This window comes from Lygodium microphyllum, chromosome 24 (genome assembly GCF_053477565.2).
Source record: "Lygodium microphyllum isolate KBCC chromosome 24, Lygodium_microphyllum_v1.1.10, whole genome shotgun sequence".
Taxonomy (NCBI): domain Eukaryota; kingdom Viridiplantae; phylum Streptophyta; class Polypodiopsida; order Schizaeales; family Lygodiaceae; genus Lygodium; species Lygodium microphyllum.
In genome coordinates this window covers 110,498,194-110,509,880 of record NC_141158.1, presented here as the reverse complement: position 1 = coordinate 110,509,880, position 11,687 = coordinate 110,498,194, and positions in this window count along the sequence as shown.

The following is an 11,687-nucleotide window of genomic DNA, read 5'->3' as shown; positions in this document are numbered from 1 at the left end:
AAGCTAATGTAAGGTGGCAGTAAAGCACTTGGAATGATGATTGATCTTTGTAAGTGGTAGCACACCACTTGAAAGTTGTATGCACTACTTGTAATTTGTAGGGGAATACTTGTGAAGCGAAATAGATCACTTGGGAATGGTAGCTCACCACCTAGAAGGAGTAGTACTCCAATTACAAGTTTTATGGAAATGATTGGAAATTGTAGTGCATCACTTATAAGTAGTAGGGGACTAGTTGCAAGTGGTAGTAGACCACTTGCAAGTGGTGGGTACCACTTGTTGGAGCCCCAAGAGGAGCACCAAGCAAAAGAGAATTCTCTTGCAAGAAAATCTATATTGTAACATCAACAAGCTTTTATTTTATTCTTTTGATCACCAAAACAAAGAAAACAACAATTCTTCACACAGCATCATAGTAAATTTCTCCCACGGATTTGATAGAATCAACCATATTCTTCAACATCTTCATAGAATCCATCAATATAACAAATAACACAAAAGAATACACCATCTTTGAATGGAAATCAATCACATATTATTCATCTTCAATGTCTTCATAGTTCTCTCTCTCAATCTCTCATATAGAGTTACACTGTTTTGATAGAATTGACTATCTCTGACTCTCTCTCTCTCTCTCTCTCTCTCTCCATCAATGGTACATCATATCCTCACTACAATACTCTCATAATAATCCTCAATAATCCTTCTTAGATCGTGGATGCACCTCCCAAGAGGTATGTCTGATCTGAAGAGTCACCAGAGCCACTACAGTGTCTTTTCACAGCTCACTACTGTCACTGTCACTTAGTCTTCTTTTCAGTCTTTAGCAGCTATTTCTTCCACATGTTTTAGCTCTTTTGAACTTAGATTCATCCTTTCCAAAGGTTAGAAAACTTTTCCAAAGTCACACATACATTCTACAGAACACCTATAGAAGGTCTACAGAACAGTCACAGTATATCACCAGAACAGCTACAGTACAGTTACAATACAAAGACAGAGCAGAGACAGAGGCTCTACAGAAGGTTACAGAAGTCATCACAACCTCATAACTCATACTCAAACCATTCCAAACTCTCAAAAACTATTAAATAAGCTTTCACAAGATCTCAATCTTCATCAATCATCAATCCATGCTTCATACAGAAGACAATCAGAACAAAACAGAAGCTATACAGCACGTATACAGAACCTATCAGAACATCACAGAACCTCATATCTCAACTGAGAATAATCATGAACTTCTAAACATAATCAATATAATCCAAAACACTCTCAAATACTTCAATTACAACCATACATCACTCTAAATCCATAAAAAATCAATCATGCAGACCTCAAAAACAACAAAAATCAGTCAAAATTTCAGTCTTTTTCCACTCTCAACATATCCCCACACTTAGAAAGGAAACGTCCTCGTGACCTAAGGAAAAGAAGAATATAAGTTCACGAAAGAGCTCAATTTTGTATCTTCCTTCAAATCTTCAATAATCTCGCTAAAACATGACCCCAACTTATCACTTGTATCTGATAGAAAAAATACTACTAAAGGAAAACTTCATCATTCATTAACTCATTCGATTAATCATTTAAAAGCCATAACAAATTTTTAAAGGATATAAGAGGTTCTCTTCAGCTTTCCTCCATAGGCTTTCCATCCACCAGCAATCTTTTGAAAATAGCTCTCGAACAAGTATTCGCAATCAACACGAACTCATCACATACAATTAAGACAATACATACACTAACACTAACACAACCATCTGAATGACACCTCCAAAAAGAGATATATCATTAAAAATCTTTCAAAATACATGGCAAAGGCATCAATGAAGATGATACCTTTTAAAAGCTTGATGGTTTCGGAAGCGATCCATGGAGAAGGATTCATCTACAAATGTCTTGGGAGGATTTTGAAAAAACTACAAGCAGCACATCCTTTCTAGCAAGACAAGGTATCTGCTAGGGAGACATAGGGCATGTAAATATAGGACATCCAACTGGTGGGAGTCAATGTTCACATTGACATTCATACAAAGTTTTGGAATGGCATTTTGATCATTATGGGAACGCCTATGCATGTATGCTAGATACCACGCAAAATGAGCTATCAATCTCACCGAAGGATCCAGAGATTGTGAATATTAGTGAGCAAAATGAATATAGTTTTGGTATGCTTGACTGGTAGTTGTCCAATCTCCTGGAATAATTGGCCAGTTTATCTGAGGTCCTGTAAGAGAATCATTCGAGCTCCATCCTCTTCTTCTGGGAATCTCCTGATTAAACCCATCATATTCACTAACCAACTGAGGGGGTTGAGAGATAGAAGTGGCAGGAGATGGAAGTGGGATAAGTAAAAGTGGATGAAGAGATGGGTAGGAAAAATCATAAAGAAGGGGAAAATACTCTATCTTCGATAAAATAACAATATGTAAATATAGGAATTTGAGGAAAAGATTGAGGTTGGAAAAGAAGGGGTAAGATGGTTGTGGAATTGGTTTGATAGAGGGAAATATATATCATAATGGTGAGCCATTTGTTGGTAATATAGTAGGGTAGGAACAGAGGGACCTAAGATAGATATTCTCTGATAGGCATAAAAAAAGGTGGAATCAAATGGATTATTTTTGGAAAGGTAAGCTAAGAGATCCACCCTCAATTGGTTAGTACTCTGTACATAGGCAGACGCTGTGTTCTGTCTTTGATTCAGAACCATAGAATGAATCATGGAATGCTAGGAATTATCAGGGCAAGTAGCCACTTTTGAGGAGTAACTCTGAAACATGTCATCTATTCGCAACTCTAAATGGTTGACATACAAAACAACTTGTAAAACCACGTCTCCCACATACCAGGCCATATCCACTTCATCTGGAATCAACAAGTCTCCTTGTAGATACATATACGACATCAACATGGTATCAATCGTGACAGAATCTTTAAACACCATGCATACCACCTCTATCAGCAACTCAGGAGACCAAGCCCCACTCCAACCATCCTTTGGAAGAGGAAGATCCATCGTTGAAAGCTTCATATAGAAGGCCAACTTCTGTAGTTGATAGTGGACAAAGAAAGAATGGTCCAGAGGAACATATTCCTGGGATTGCTCAAATGTAGACCATAGCAGATCCATCCTGGACTGCAATCTTTCCACTTTATCTTGGAAAAGAGGACACAAGGTAGCCTGTCTTTGAAGAACTGCCAAGTCCTGTTGTGAGAGAGAAGGGATTAGGGGAACATTAGGGCTTGGAGGAACAGACCGTGACTTTGCCAGTTGATCTTACAACTGCTTGATTTGGGAAGCTTGTGATTCCACTGTGTCATTAGCAGTCTGTAAGGCTGAAAGTTTGACATCTAGGAGAGTTTGAAACTCTTGCACTTCTTTGGATATCCTCTCCTTCTTCTCTGAGATTCTAGTAACCGCTAATTGAGCCTCTGTTAACTGAATCTTAAAAGAAGATATCTCATCTCTTTGGGTTTCAATCAGTTGGGTTTGTTGCTCCATCTGCTTGAACAGATCTGCCAGTGTATCCTTAGCAGAGGCTAACTCGGATGTTGCCTTATGCAACTGGTATTGAGACTGCATCAGTTCTTCATAAAAGGAAGCGTACAACTGTTGAACACAGGCTGTCACTGACAGTTCAATGGAACTTTGAATGTCTTTACATAGGAAGGGAATGGCATCTCCCGTGACTAGACTGTTTTGGGAGGGGACTGATATATCCAAGGAACCTTCTCTATGTGCTCTGAACAGGTTGTTACATGTGAGATAAGCAGGGAGATGACTGCAAGAGGTAGCAAGAATGGGTACGGAAGGAAGAATTGAAGGAGCCTTATCTGCTACCCGCTTCAAGCGTTTGCGCTGTATGACTAGGGGAGGCGGAGAATCCAGATCCTCTATATCAATTGGTTCTGATTCATCTGAAGGTGGAGGAGGAGGTACTGGATCAGAGGGAGGAGGTGGAGGCGCAATCTTCTATAAACCTGAGTAGGTCAAGAAGGCAGACAAGTAGGATCCATAGGTGACATTGGTAACATTGCCCTTGGTTACTTTTACGAAATGTTGATCCATCTTAGTGAGTAGGTAAGTGCTCCAATCAATAGCTACTCCTTTTAACACCATCCTTGAAGCTATAAAGAGCTCTTTTGACAAGTAATGGGATGGCATTTTTGCAGGCATAAACCTATCTTGAAGGAGCTGACAGACCAACTTCCACACAAGATCAGTGATCATGGAAAAGGAAACTCCTGAAGAGTTGATCACCTTCTTAACATTCAAAATTTCCTTGGTCTGTTTTTGTAACTGCTTCATAATCTTATCTTTAGAGAAGAGCTGGCGAGTGGTAACAAAGGGTTCACCTTTGTAGGGAAGAGACAGAGCCTTCCCTAGGCCTCGAGGTGTCCAAGTCATGGAAGTACCCTGGACTAGTCCCGACTTCTTGCTGTAGGAGGCTAGGAACTCATCACACATGAATGGATCCTTTGGAAGTAATGGAAAGGAGGCAGCCACGAAAGTCACGAGTCCCACCTTTGTGAGAGGCTCAAAAGTGAGTAGGGAAGAGTAATCCCTACTAACTAGTGGGACATACTGGATAGGGGGAGGAGCGTGAGGCGCCATTTAGATGGTAAAGACACACCACAAGACAGACAGTCACAAAGAATGCCTACAAAACAACCAAAGGGCTATAAAAAAGGAATCAATCCAAAAGAAGGACACGCAGACAAACATAGACGTAACTAACCCAGGTACCACCCCAAACAATAGACATCTTGGAAAAATTTTGGCATGACCTCTACACATATGCGACCGAAAGCTTCATGCGATGCAACATGCAAGCACCCAAATCCCCGTATCAGGCAATAAAGAAAAAACTACACACCGTACCTGTAATCGTAACACATGGACAAATCAAACTACCATAAAAACGGACATCAAGACTGGACCAGAACTTTGACCATCAGTGTCAACTAATAGACTTTTACGCGCCCTTCCCACAAAGCGAGTACATTAAAAAGGGAAAATAAGTGCAGTGAGGGGGAATTAATTTAATGAAGGGTTCATTTTAATAAATTATTAACAATGGGTGACATTTTATTAGGTTATAAACCTTAATAAGAAAACGGCGGTTCCTTCTTAAAATTTTAATTACAAATTATTAAGTTGAAACGGTCCGTTAACGCAACCTGGACTTCGATGCCTAGACTAGGTCTTTAAATGCAAATACCTTAATTAAAAATTAAGAGTGATGTGGAGCGCTTTTTTGCCAGCGGTGCTCTTGTGACGACATGTTCATTTTTATTACAAATTAAAGTGCCTCTTAAGCGCACGTAGCACGTGCAAAGTGAACAGCTGGTTGATTTTTATTATTATGAAATTGTGTGTTTAGCGCGAATGCGCATGAAAAATGTGGGTGAATAAATAATTCATTTAACAATTAATTTGTGAGTAAAGGAAAATTAAAATAAATTAAGCACATAAAATAAATACCTGGAAGGGGTGTGTATGCAAGGCCTGAAGGCGCACGGAAGAGTCTCCCAAAAGGAATGAATCCAGTAAAAGAAAAGTAAAGACCACTGACTGAACAACAAAGACAAAACCTTAGTGGGTTTGTTGATTATCATTATTATTATTTTATTTTATTATGATGTATTAGTATTTTTTGAATTTTATATTTTGTTGGGTTGGTATGTTAGGGGGTATTATGTGTGGTGGTTGGAGTTATGTGGGTGGTTTTCGGGATTTGATTTTTAATAAATTGTATGTGGTGGTTTATTTTTGTTTTTTTTTTCAAAAGAAAGAATAATTAAAGATGGATATGGGATGAAGGAAAAAGAAAATGGCAGCTAGTTAGGAAATATCCACAATTTAGGATATGAAAATAAGATGGGGATTTGTATGGTAAAGTTTTGTTTGTTGGTCTTTGGTTTTTTTTTAAAAAATATTTTAAATAGGGGTACCGTGTATAAAAATATTTGAAAGTGAAAAATGAATGGAAAAAGGTCAGGGGGTGGGTGGAATGTTTTGGAAATTTTCAATTATTTTTTTTGTATTTTTTACTAATTTTAAATTAATTTATTGTATTTTTGAGGTAATTTTGGAATAAATGGACAAATATGGAATTTTTTGTAATTTTGGGGGTGGAAATTTCCACCTGAAAATTTTCCAAAAATTTGCGGAAATCTAAGGAAATTTTTAAAAATTTGTCTAAATTTTTTTTGAATGGAAATGAATTTATAAATTAATTAAATCAGTTAAATGAGGAAAATCAGCTTAGTTTGGTAAGTAGGGTCAAATTAAGGCAGCTAAGTCCTCGTAGTCTGGATAAGTCATGTAAGTCATACTAAGTTAAGTCAAGTTAATCAAAGGGAACTAAGTTAGACTGGGTTAGTCAAAGTCAGGTAGGCAGACTAAGGCAAGGCAAGTCAGGTTAGTCTGGGGTAGGCTAAGTTAGGTTAGTAGACTAAGTTAGGTCTGTAGGGACTAACCTAAGGTGGGTTAGTGGAACTAGGCTAAAGTTAGTTGAACTAGGGTAGGGTTAGTTGACCTAAGTAGGGTTAGTCTAACTAGGGTAGGGTTAACCTAACTAACTAGGGTTAGGTCAACTAGTCTAGGGTTAGTTAACTCAACTTGGGTTAGGGTAACTAAGCTAGGGTTAGTTTAACCCAGGGGGTTAGTTTAACCTAATCAGGGTTAGGTGACTAGGGTGGGGGTTAGACTAACTAGAGTGGGGTTAGTTGATTAGGGGGGGGAGGGGGGGTTTAGACTAACTATAGTTGGGTTAATGAACCTAATTAGGGTTAGGTTAACCTAACTAGGATTAGTGAACCTAATAAGGGTAAGTTTAGTTAATGATGGTTAGGTTAGGATTAATTAGGATTAGTTAAGTTAATTAGGATTAAGTAAGTCAATGAGGATTAATGAAGTTAAGTAGGATGAATTAAGTTAATTAGCGTTAGGTCCCTACCTGTGGTGATAGGGAGGAAGGAGGAGGAGAGGGAGGAGGAGGAGAAGGAGGAAGGAGGGAGTGGCGGCAGTGAAGGCGGAGGTGCGGCGACGGCGACGGAATCACTGCGGTGACGCGACGACGCGGCGCATGACGAGCGGCGGGCGCTGAACCAGCGGCGCAGTGACGACACGGCGGCGGCCTGAATCGGGGCACGCGGGGGCGCCAAGGAGAAAGGTGCATGGGGGAGGCACTGTGGGGGTGGGAAGGAGGCGGAAGAGGGTGGAGGGAGGAAGGGACGCCTGGGGGAGGAAGCAGGAGAAGGAGGGGGCGCCCGGCGGCGGGAGGGGCAGAGGGGGCGGGGTAGTAGGGGAGAAGGGGAGGAGGGTGAAGGGAGAAGGGGATGGAGGCGGGAGGGAGCAGGAGGAGATGAAGGTGGGGGGGTAGGGGAGGAGGGGAGGAGAGTGAAGGGAGGAGGGGATGGAGGCGGGAGGGAGCAGGAGGAGATGAAGGTGGGGGGGTAGGGGAGGAGGGGTCGGGGAGAGAGAAAGAAGAAAAAGAAGAAGAGAGAGAGAGAGAGAGGGGGAGTTGGTTGGGATAGGGGGTGTCGGTTGGGTGGGTTAGGCAAAAAAATAAAAAATAAAATTAACGAATTAAAAGAAAAAAGAGGGAAAGGAGCCACACCCCCGTCCCACGCGCGTGCACGGGACGAGGGTAAAAAAATTTGCGATGGTGGGACCCGACGGGACGGGGACGTTGACACGCAAGTTGCGGACGTGAAGGGGGCGTCTCGGGATACGGAAAAATGAAAATGCATGCGTTCACGTGCAAGGCGAGGCATGCGAGAACACGAAAAAAAAGAAAAATTAATAACTCATAAACCGTTCGTCAAAACAAAAATCCGAAAAAAGGAAAAATGGGCTGAGAGAGGAGGAGAAAATGATGGAAAAGTAAGACAGGGTGTTTGGAGGAAAATGAGGGCGTTCACATGGGAAAAATACAAAAAACAGGCCCGAAAACACATACGAGGATTAATATCGAAAAATCCGCTCGCCGGAATGCAGGGCGGAAAGCAGGAAAAAGGTGCAGAAGAACGTGACCAACAACCCTATCATGTCAAAACGGAAAAACGGAAAAATGGGAAAAACGGAAAAATGGCACCCGAAAACGAGGTCGAAAATTAATAACAAAAAATCGGTTCATCGGAACAAAGGGTATAAAAAAGGAAAAATGTGCAAGGGAAGGGGGGCACAAGCCTGTAACATCCAACCTGAGTTCGGGGGGAATTAGAAGGGGTTCACATGCAAAAACACAAAAAAATACAGTAAAAAGCGCTCGGAAAAATTAATAACTAAAAATTCAACAGTCGAAAAAGGGGGGAGGAAAAAGAAAAAAGTGGGGGAAAGGATGGCAGGACACAGCTGTCAAATCAAACTGGAATTCTGGTGAAAATAGGCCAGGTTCACATGGAAAATTATGAAAAAGAAGCACGAAAAAGACTCGAAAACCCGCAAAATTTAATAATGGATGAACCGTACATCGAAATGACGCGGAGTAAAAAGAAAAAATGTTAGGGAAAAGGGTAAGACCGGGCTATCATGTCAGATCACTGGTCCAATACAAGCAAGACGCATTCACATGGAAAACGGTCAAAGTTACGCAAAATACTTCAAAAATTAATAACTTGAGAATTGTCTGTCAAAACAGGGGTCAGTAAAAAGGAAATTTGGTCAGTTCAAAGGGATGAACAGGGCTATAAGTTTGGATTGGAAATGCGGTGAACGTAGGGTGCGTTCTCATGGAAGGACAACAAAATCAAGGAATGAAGGAAAACTGCAAGGGAACGGCCCCAAGGGTGGGTTGAAAATGGACGGGTGGGTGGGGAAGGGGCCCCACCAAGGGAAAAGCAGGGCAGACATAAATGCATTATCAGGTTAAGGCAAATGCAGAGGGGTATGCAATGGAGACGTGTAGGGACGCGTCCCCACACTTAAAACCTTAACGGATAGGCTTGACCGAGCAACAGGGACCTAGTACCACACAACAGGCCAACCGCTAATGTCCCCACACTTAAAACATGAATGTCACTGACAACAGAAGGTGTAGGGTTAGAAAAACTTGGCCTATGTTGTCGAGAATAAAGGTTGACTGTCGATGGCACATCCACTATTGTTGTCGGCTGTAGGAGGTACGACGGTATCTTCACAGCACACATCCTTCATGGCAAGGACCACGCGGGAGCACCCAGGTAGGTAGCTGGTTGAAGGAATAGCAAGAAATTTGTCAATGATAAGGAATATTGCACTCAACTCACGATCACTCAAATGGAATGAAAGAGTAGTCACTCACCCCATGACTAATATCACTCAAGGAAATCAGGATGAAAACCCATAGTTCACACCCAGTTTAGGAATCGATAAAGGAATGGTGCAAAGGGAGTATGCCAGGGTGCACAATTGATGGTGCATCAGTGCGTCCAACCCATCTGGCATAGGTGCAAGGAGAAAGGCAAGGGAGCCTTATAGTGCAGTGTATAGAACAAAATGATGTGTCATGTGTTGATGGCAGAAACCCAGCCCATGGGTGCATAGGGAAACGGAACGTACCTTACTCCAAAGGTCCTAATGTCCCTCAATCCTCACCTCTTGGTAATTGATTGAAGAACTCCAGTCACACTTAGCCCACCCTCTGTCTCACACTCTGTTGAAAGATACAGAAGGCAGCCATGTCCTGAAACCCGTTGATGTAATCCTCATGATCACTTGTGCAAAGGTTGTATGCCTTGTACGCATTTGATGGTACAAGTGTGCATCCCACCCAGTGTCGGCATACAGTGCAAGAATAAAGGCCAGGGAGCCTTATGGTGCAGTGCACAAGAAGAGATCGTGCTTTGTGCATTGAGAGGCCCATCTCGTGCATGCAATACTCAGTTCACACTTCTTACCTCTCATTTGATTTAAGAGGAAAGATTGGTCACTCACCCCCCCTCTGTCTAACGCTCTGTTAGATTCAGAGGGCAGCCCATACTCACATCCCCATCCTGTTAGGATGAAAGCTCGCGTCACTCGATTGTTTGTTGATCAAGATTGCGTCGTTAGTTGTTGAAGAGGCGTACCCATGGAGGTAGCCATCAGATCGAACGTTGTGTTAGATAAACACATGGCGTCTGCTAGAGGACTGTCAAACGCTCTGCAGAAAGGCACAAGACACAGCGTACCAAGGGAGGCAGCTTCGGAACTGGATCCTGGGGATGTCAACTGATGAATCCACTTTTTGGACTACTGGGTGTTGCCATCTTTTCCACAGCCAGCTTCCCGCCCAAATGGTATTGACCACCTTTTCTTGGAACGAGACCTGCTATGATAGGGAATTTCTTCATTTTCTCCCATAACAGTTTTTTTTTCTGGTTTTTTTTTCTTTTTTCTTGTTTTTTTTCTCCTATTCCCGAGGGTGTCTCCACCTTTTCTCGAAGAATAGGTTGGCATGACAGAGACCGAAGTTCTATTCTCCCATGACCGATATGTATATTTTATTTCTTTTTCGAATTAAGCAAGGGAATGGTAGAAATACCATTTGTTAGAACCATCCTCGCCACTGCCGCTGGTGGAAAATAGAGGATAAGAGATCAAGGGCGGGAGGTGGGGCTAAGGGAACAGAGGGTTGCGTCCACCTCATCAAGAGTGGCTGAAGAACGGCTATCAAAAGTAGCATAATAAGAGTTACAGTGCCACGCCAATGGGGGAAAGGATCAGGTGACTGTGATTGTCAAGATCCCCAAAGAGGGAAGTACTTCTTCATGCGAGAGCCATTAATTAGGAAGGGATCATCAGAGGCATCAACGGTCTGCACTTGGATAGAGCCATTAGGGTTGACAGCAAGTACCTTATATGGGCCCATCCACCGGTGTTGAAGCTTCCTAGGAAACTTGCCAAATCGTGAATCATAGGCTAGGACCAAATCACCTTCTTTGAACTCCTTGTGCTTGATGAAGCTGTCATGGCATGCCTTACAAAGAGCTTGCGTGGCTTTCATGCACTGTAGAGCCATCCTGCGAGTTTCGTCCAAACATTCCAAGTGCAGGAGACGACGTTGCAGTGAATCATCGTCTCCTAAACGCTCTTTGATAGCCACTCGCAAAGAGAGCAATTCCAGTTCAACAGGGAAAATAACTTCTGTACCATACACCAGTTGGAAGGATGTGTGTCCTCTTGCTGCTTTATGGGAGGTTCTGTACGCCCAGAGGGCCTCTGTAAGTTGATCATCCCAATCACGACGATGTGTGGCAATCGTCCTTGTCAGGATCGAGCAAAGGATGCGATTGGTGACTTCGACTTGGCCATTGGCTCTGGGGTAGTAAGGAGTGGACTTGCGATGGCGTATCTTATACAGCTCTGTCAACTCTTCCATGACTTTATTAATAAAATGAGTGTCTCTGTTACTTACCAGCTCTAGGGTACTGCCAAAATGGGCGATGATATTCTCGTACATGAACAGGGCTATGTTGTTACCATCGTCCCGCTTTAGGGCTTTAGCTTCACACCACTTTGTGACATAATCCGTACATACTAAGATGTATATGTTCTGCTTCCTTCTGGTAGGTGGATCAATGGGACCCAAAAAATCAATCCCCCATTTCTCAAACGGCTTTAGGGGAAGAATGGGTTGTAGTGGCATGGCACTTGTTTTGGTGGGTTTCCCCATTCGCTGACAAGCATCACATCTCTTGTAGTAATCATAGGC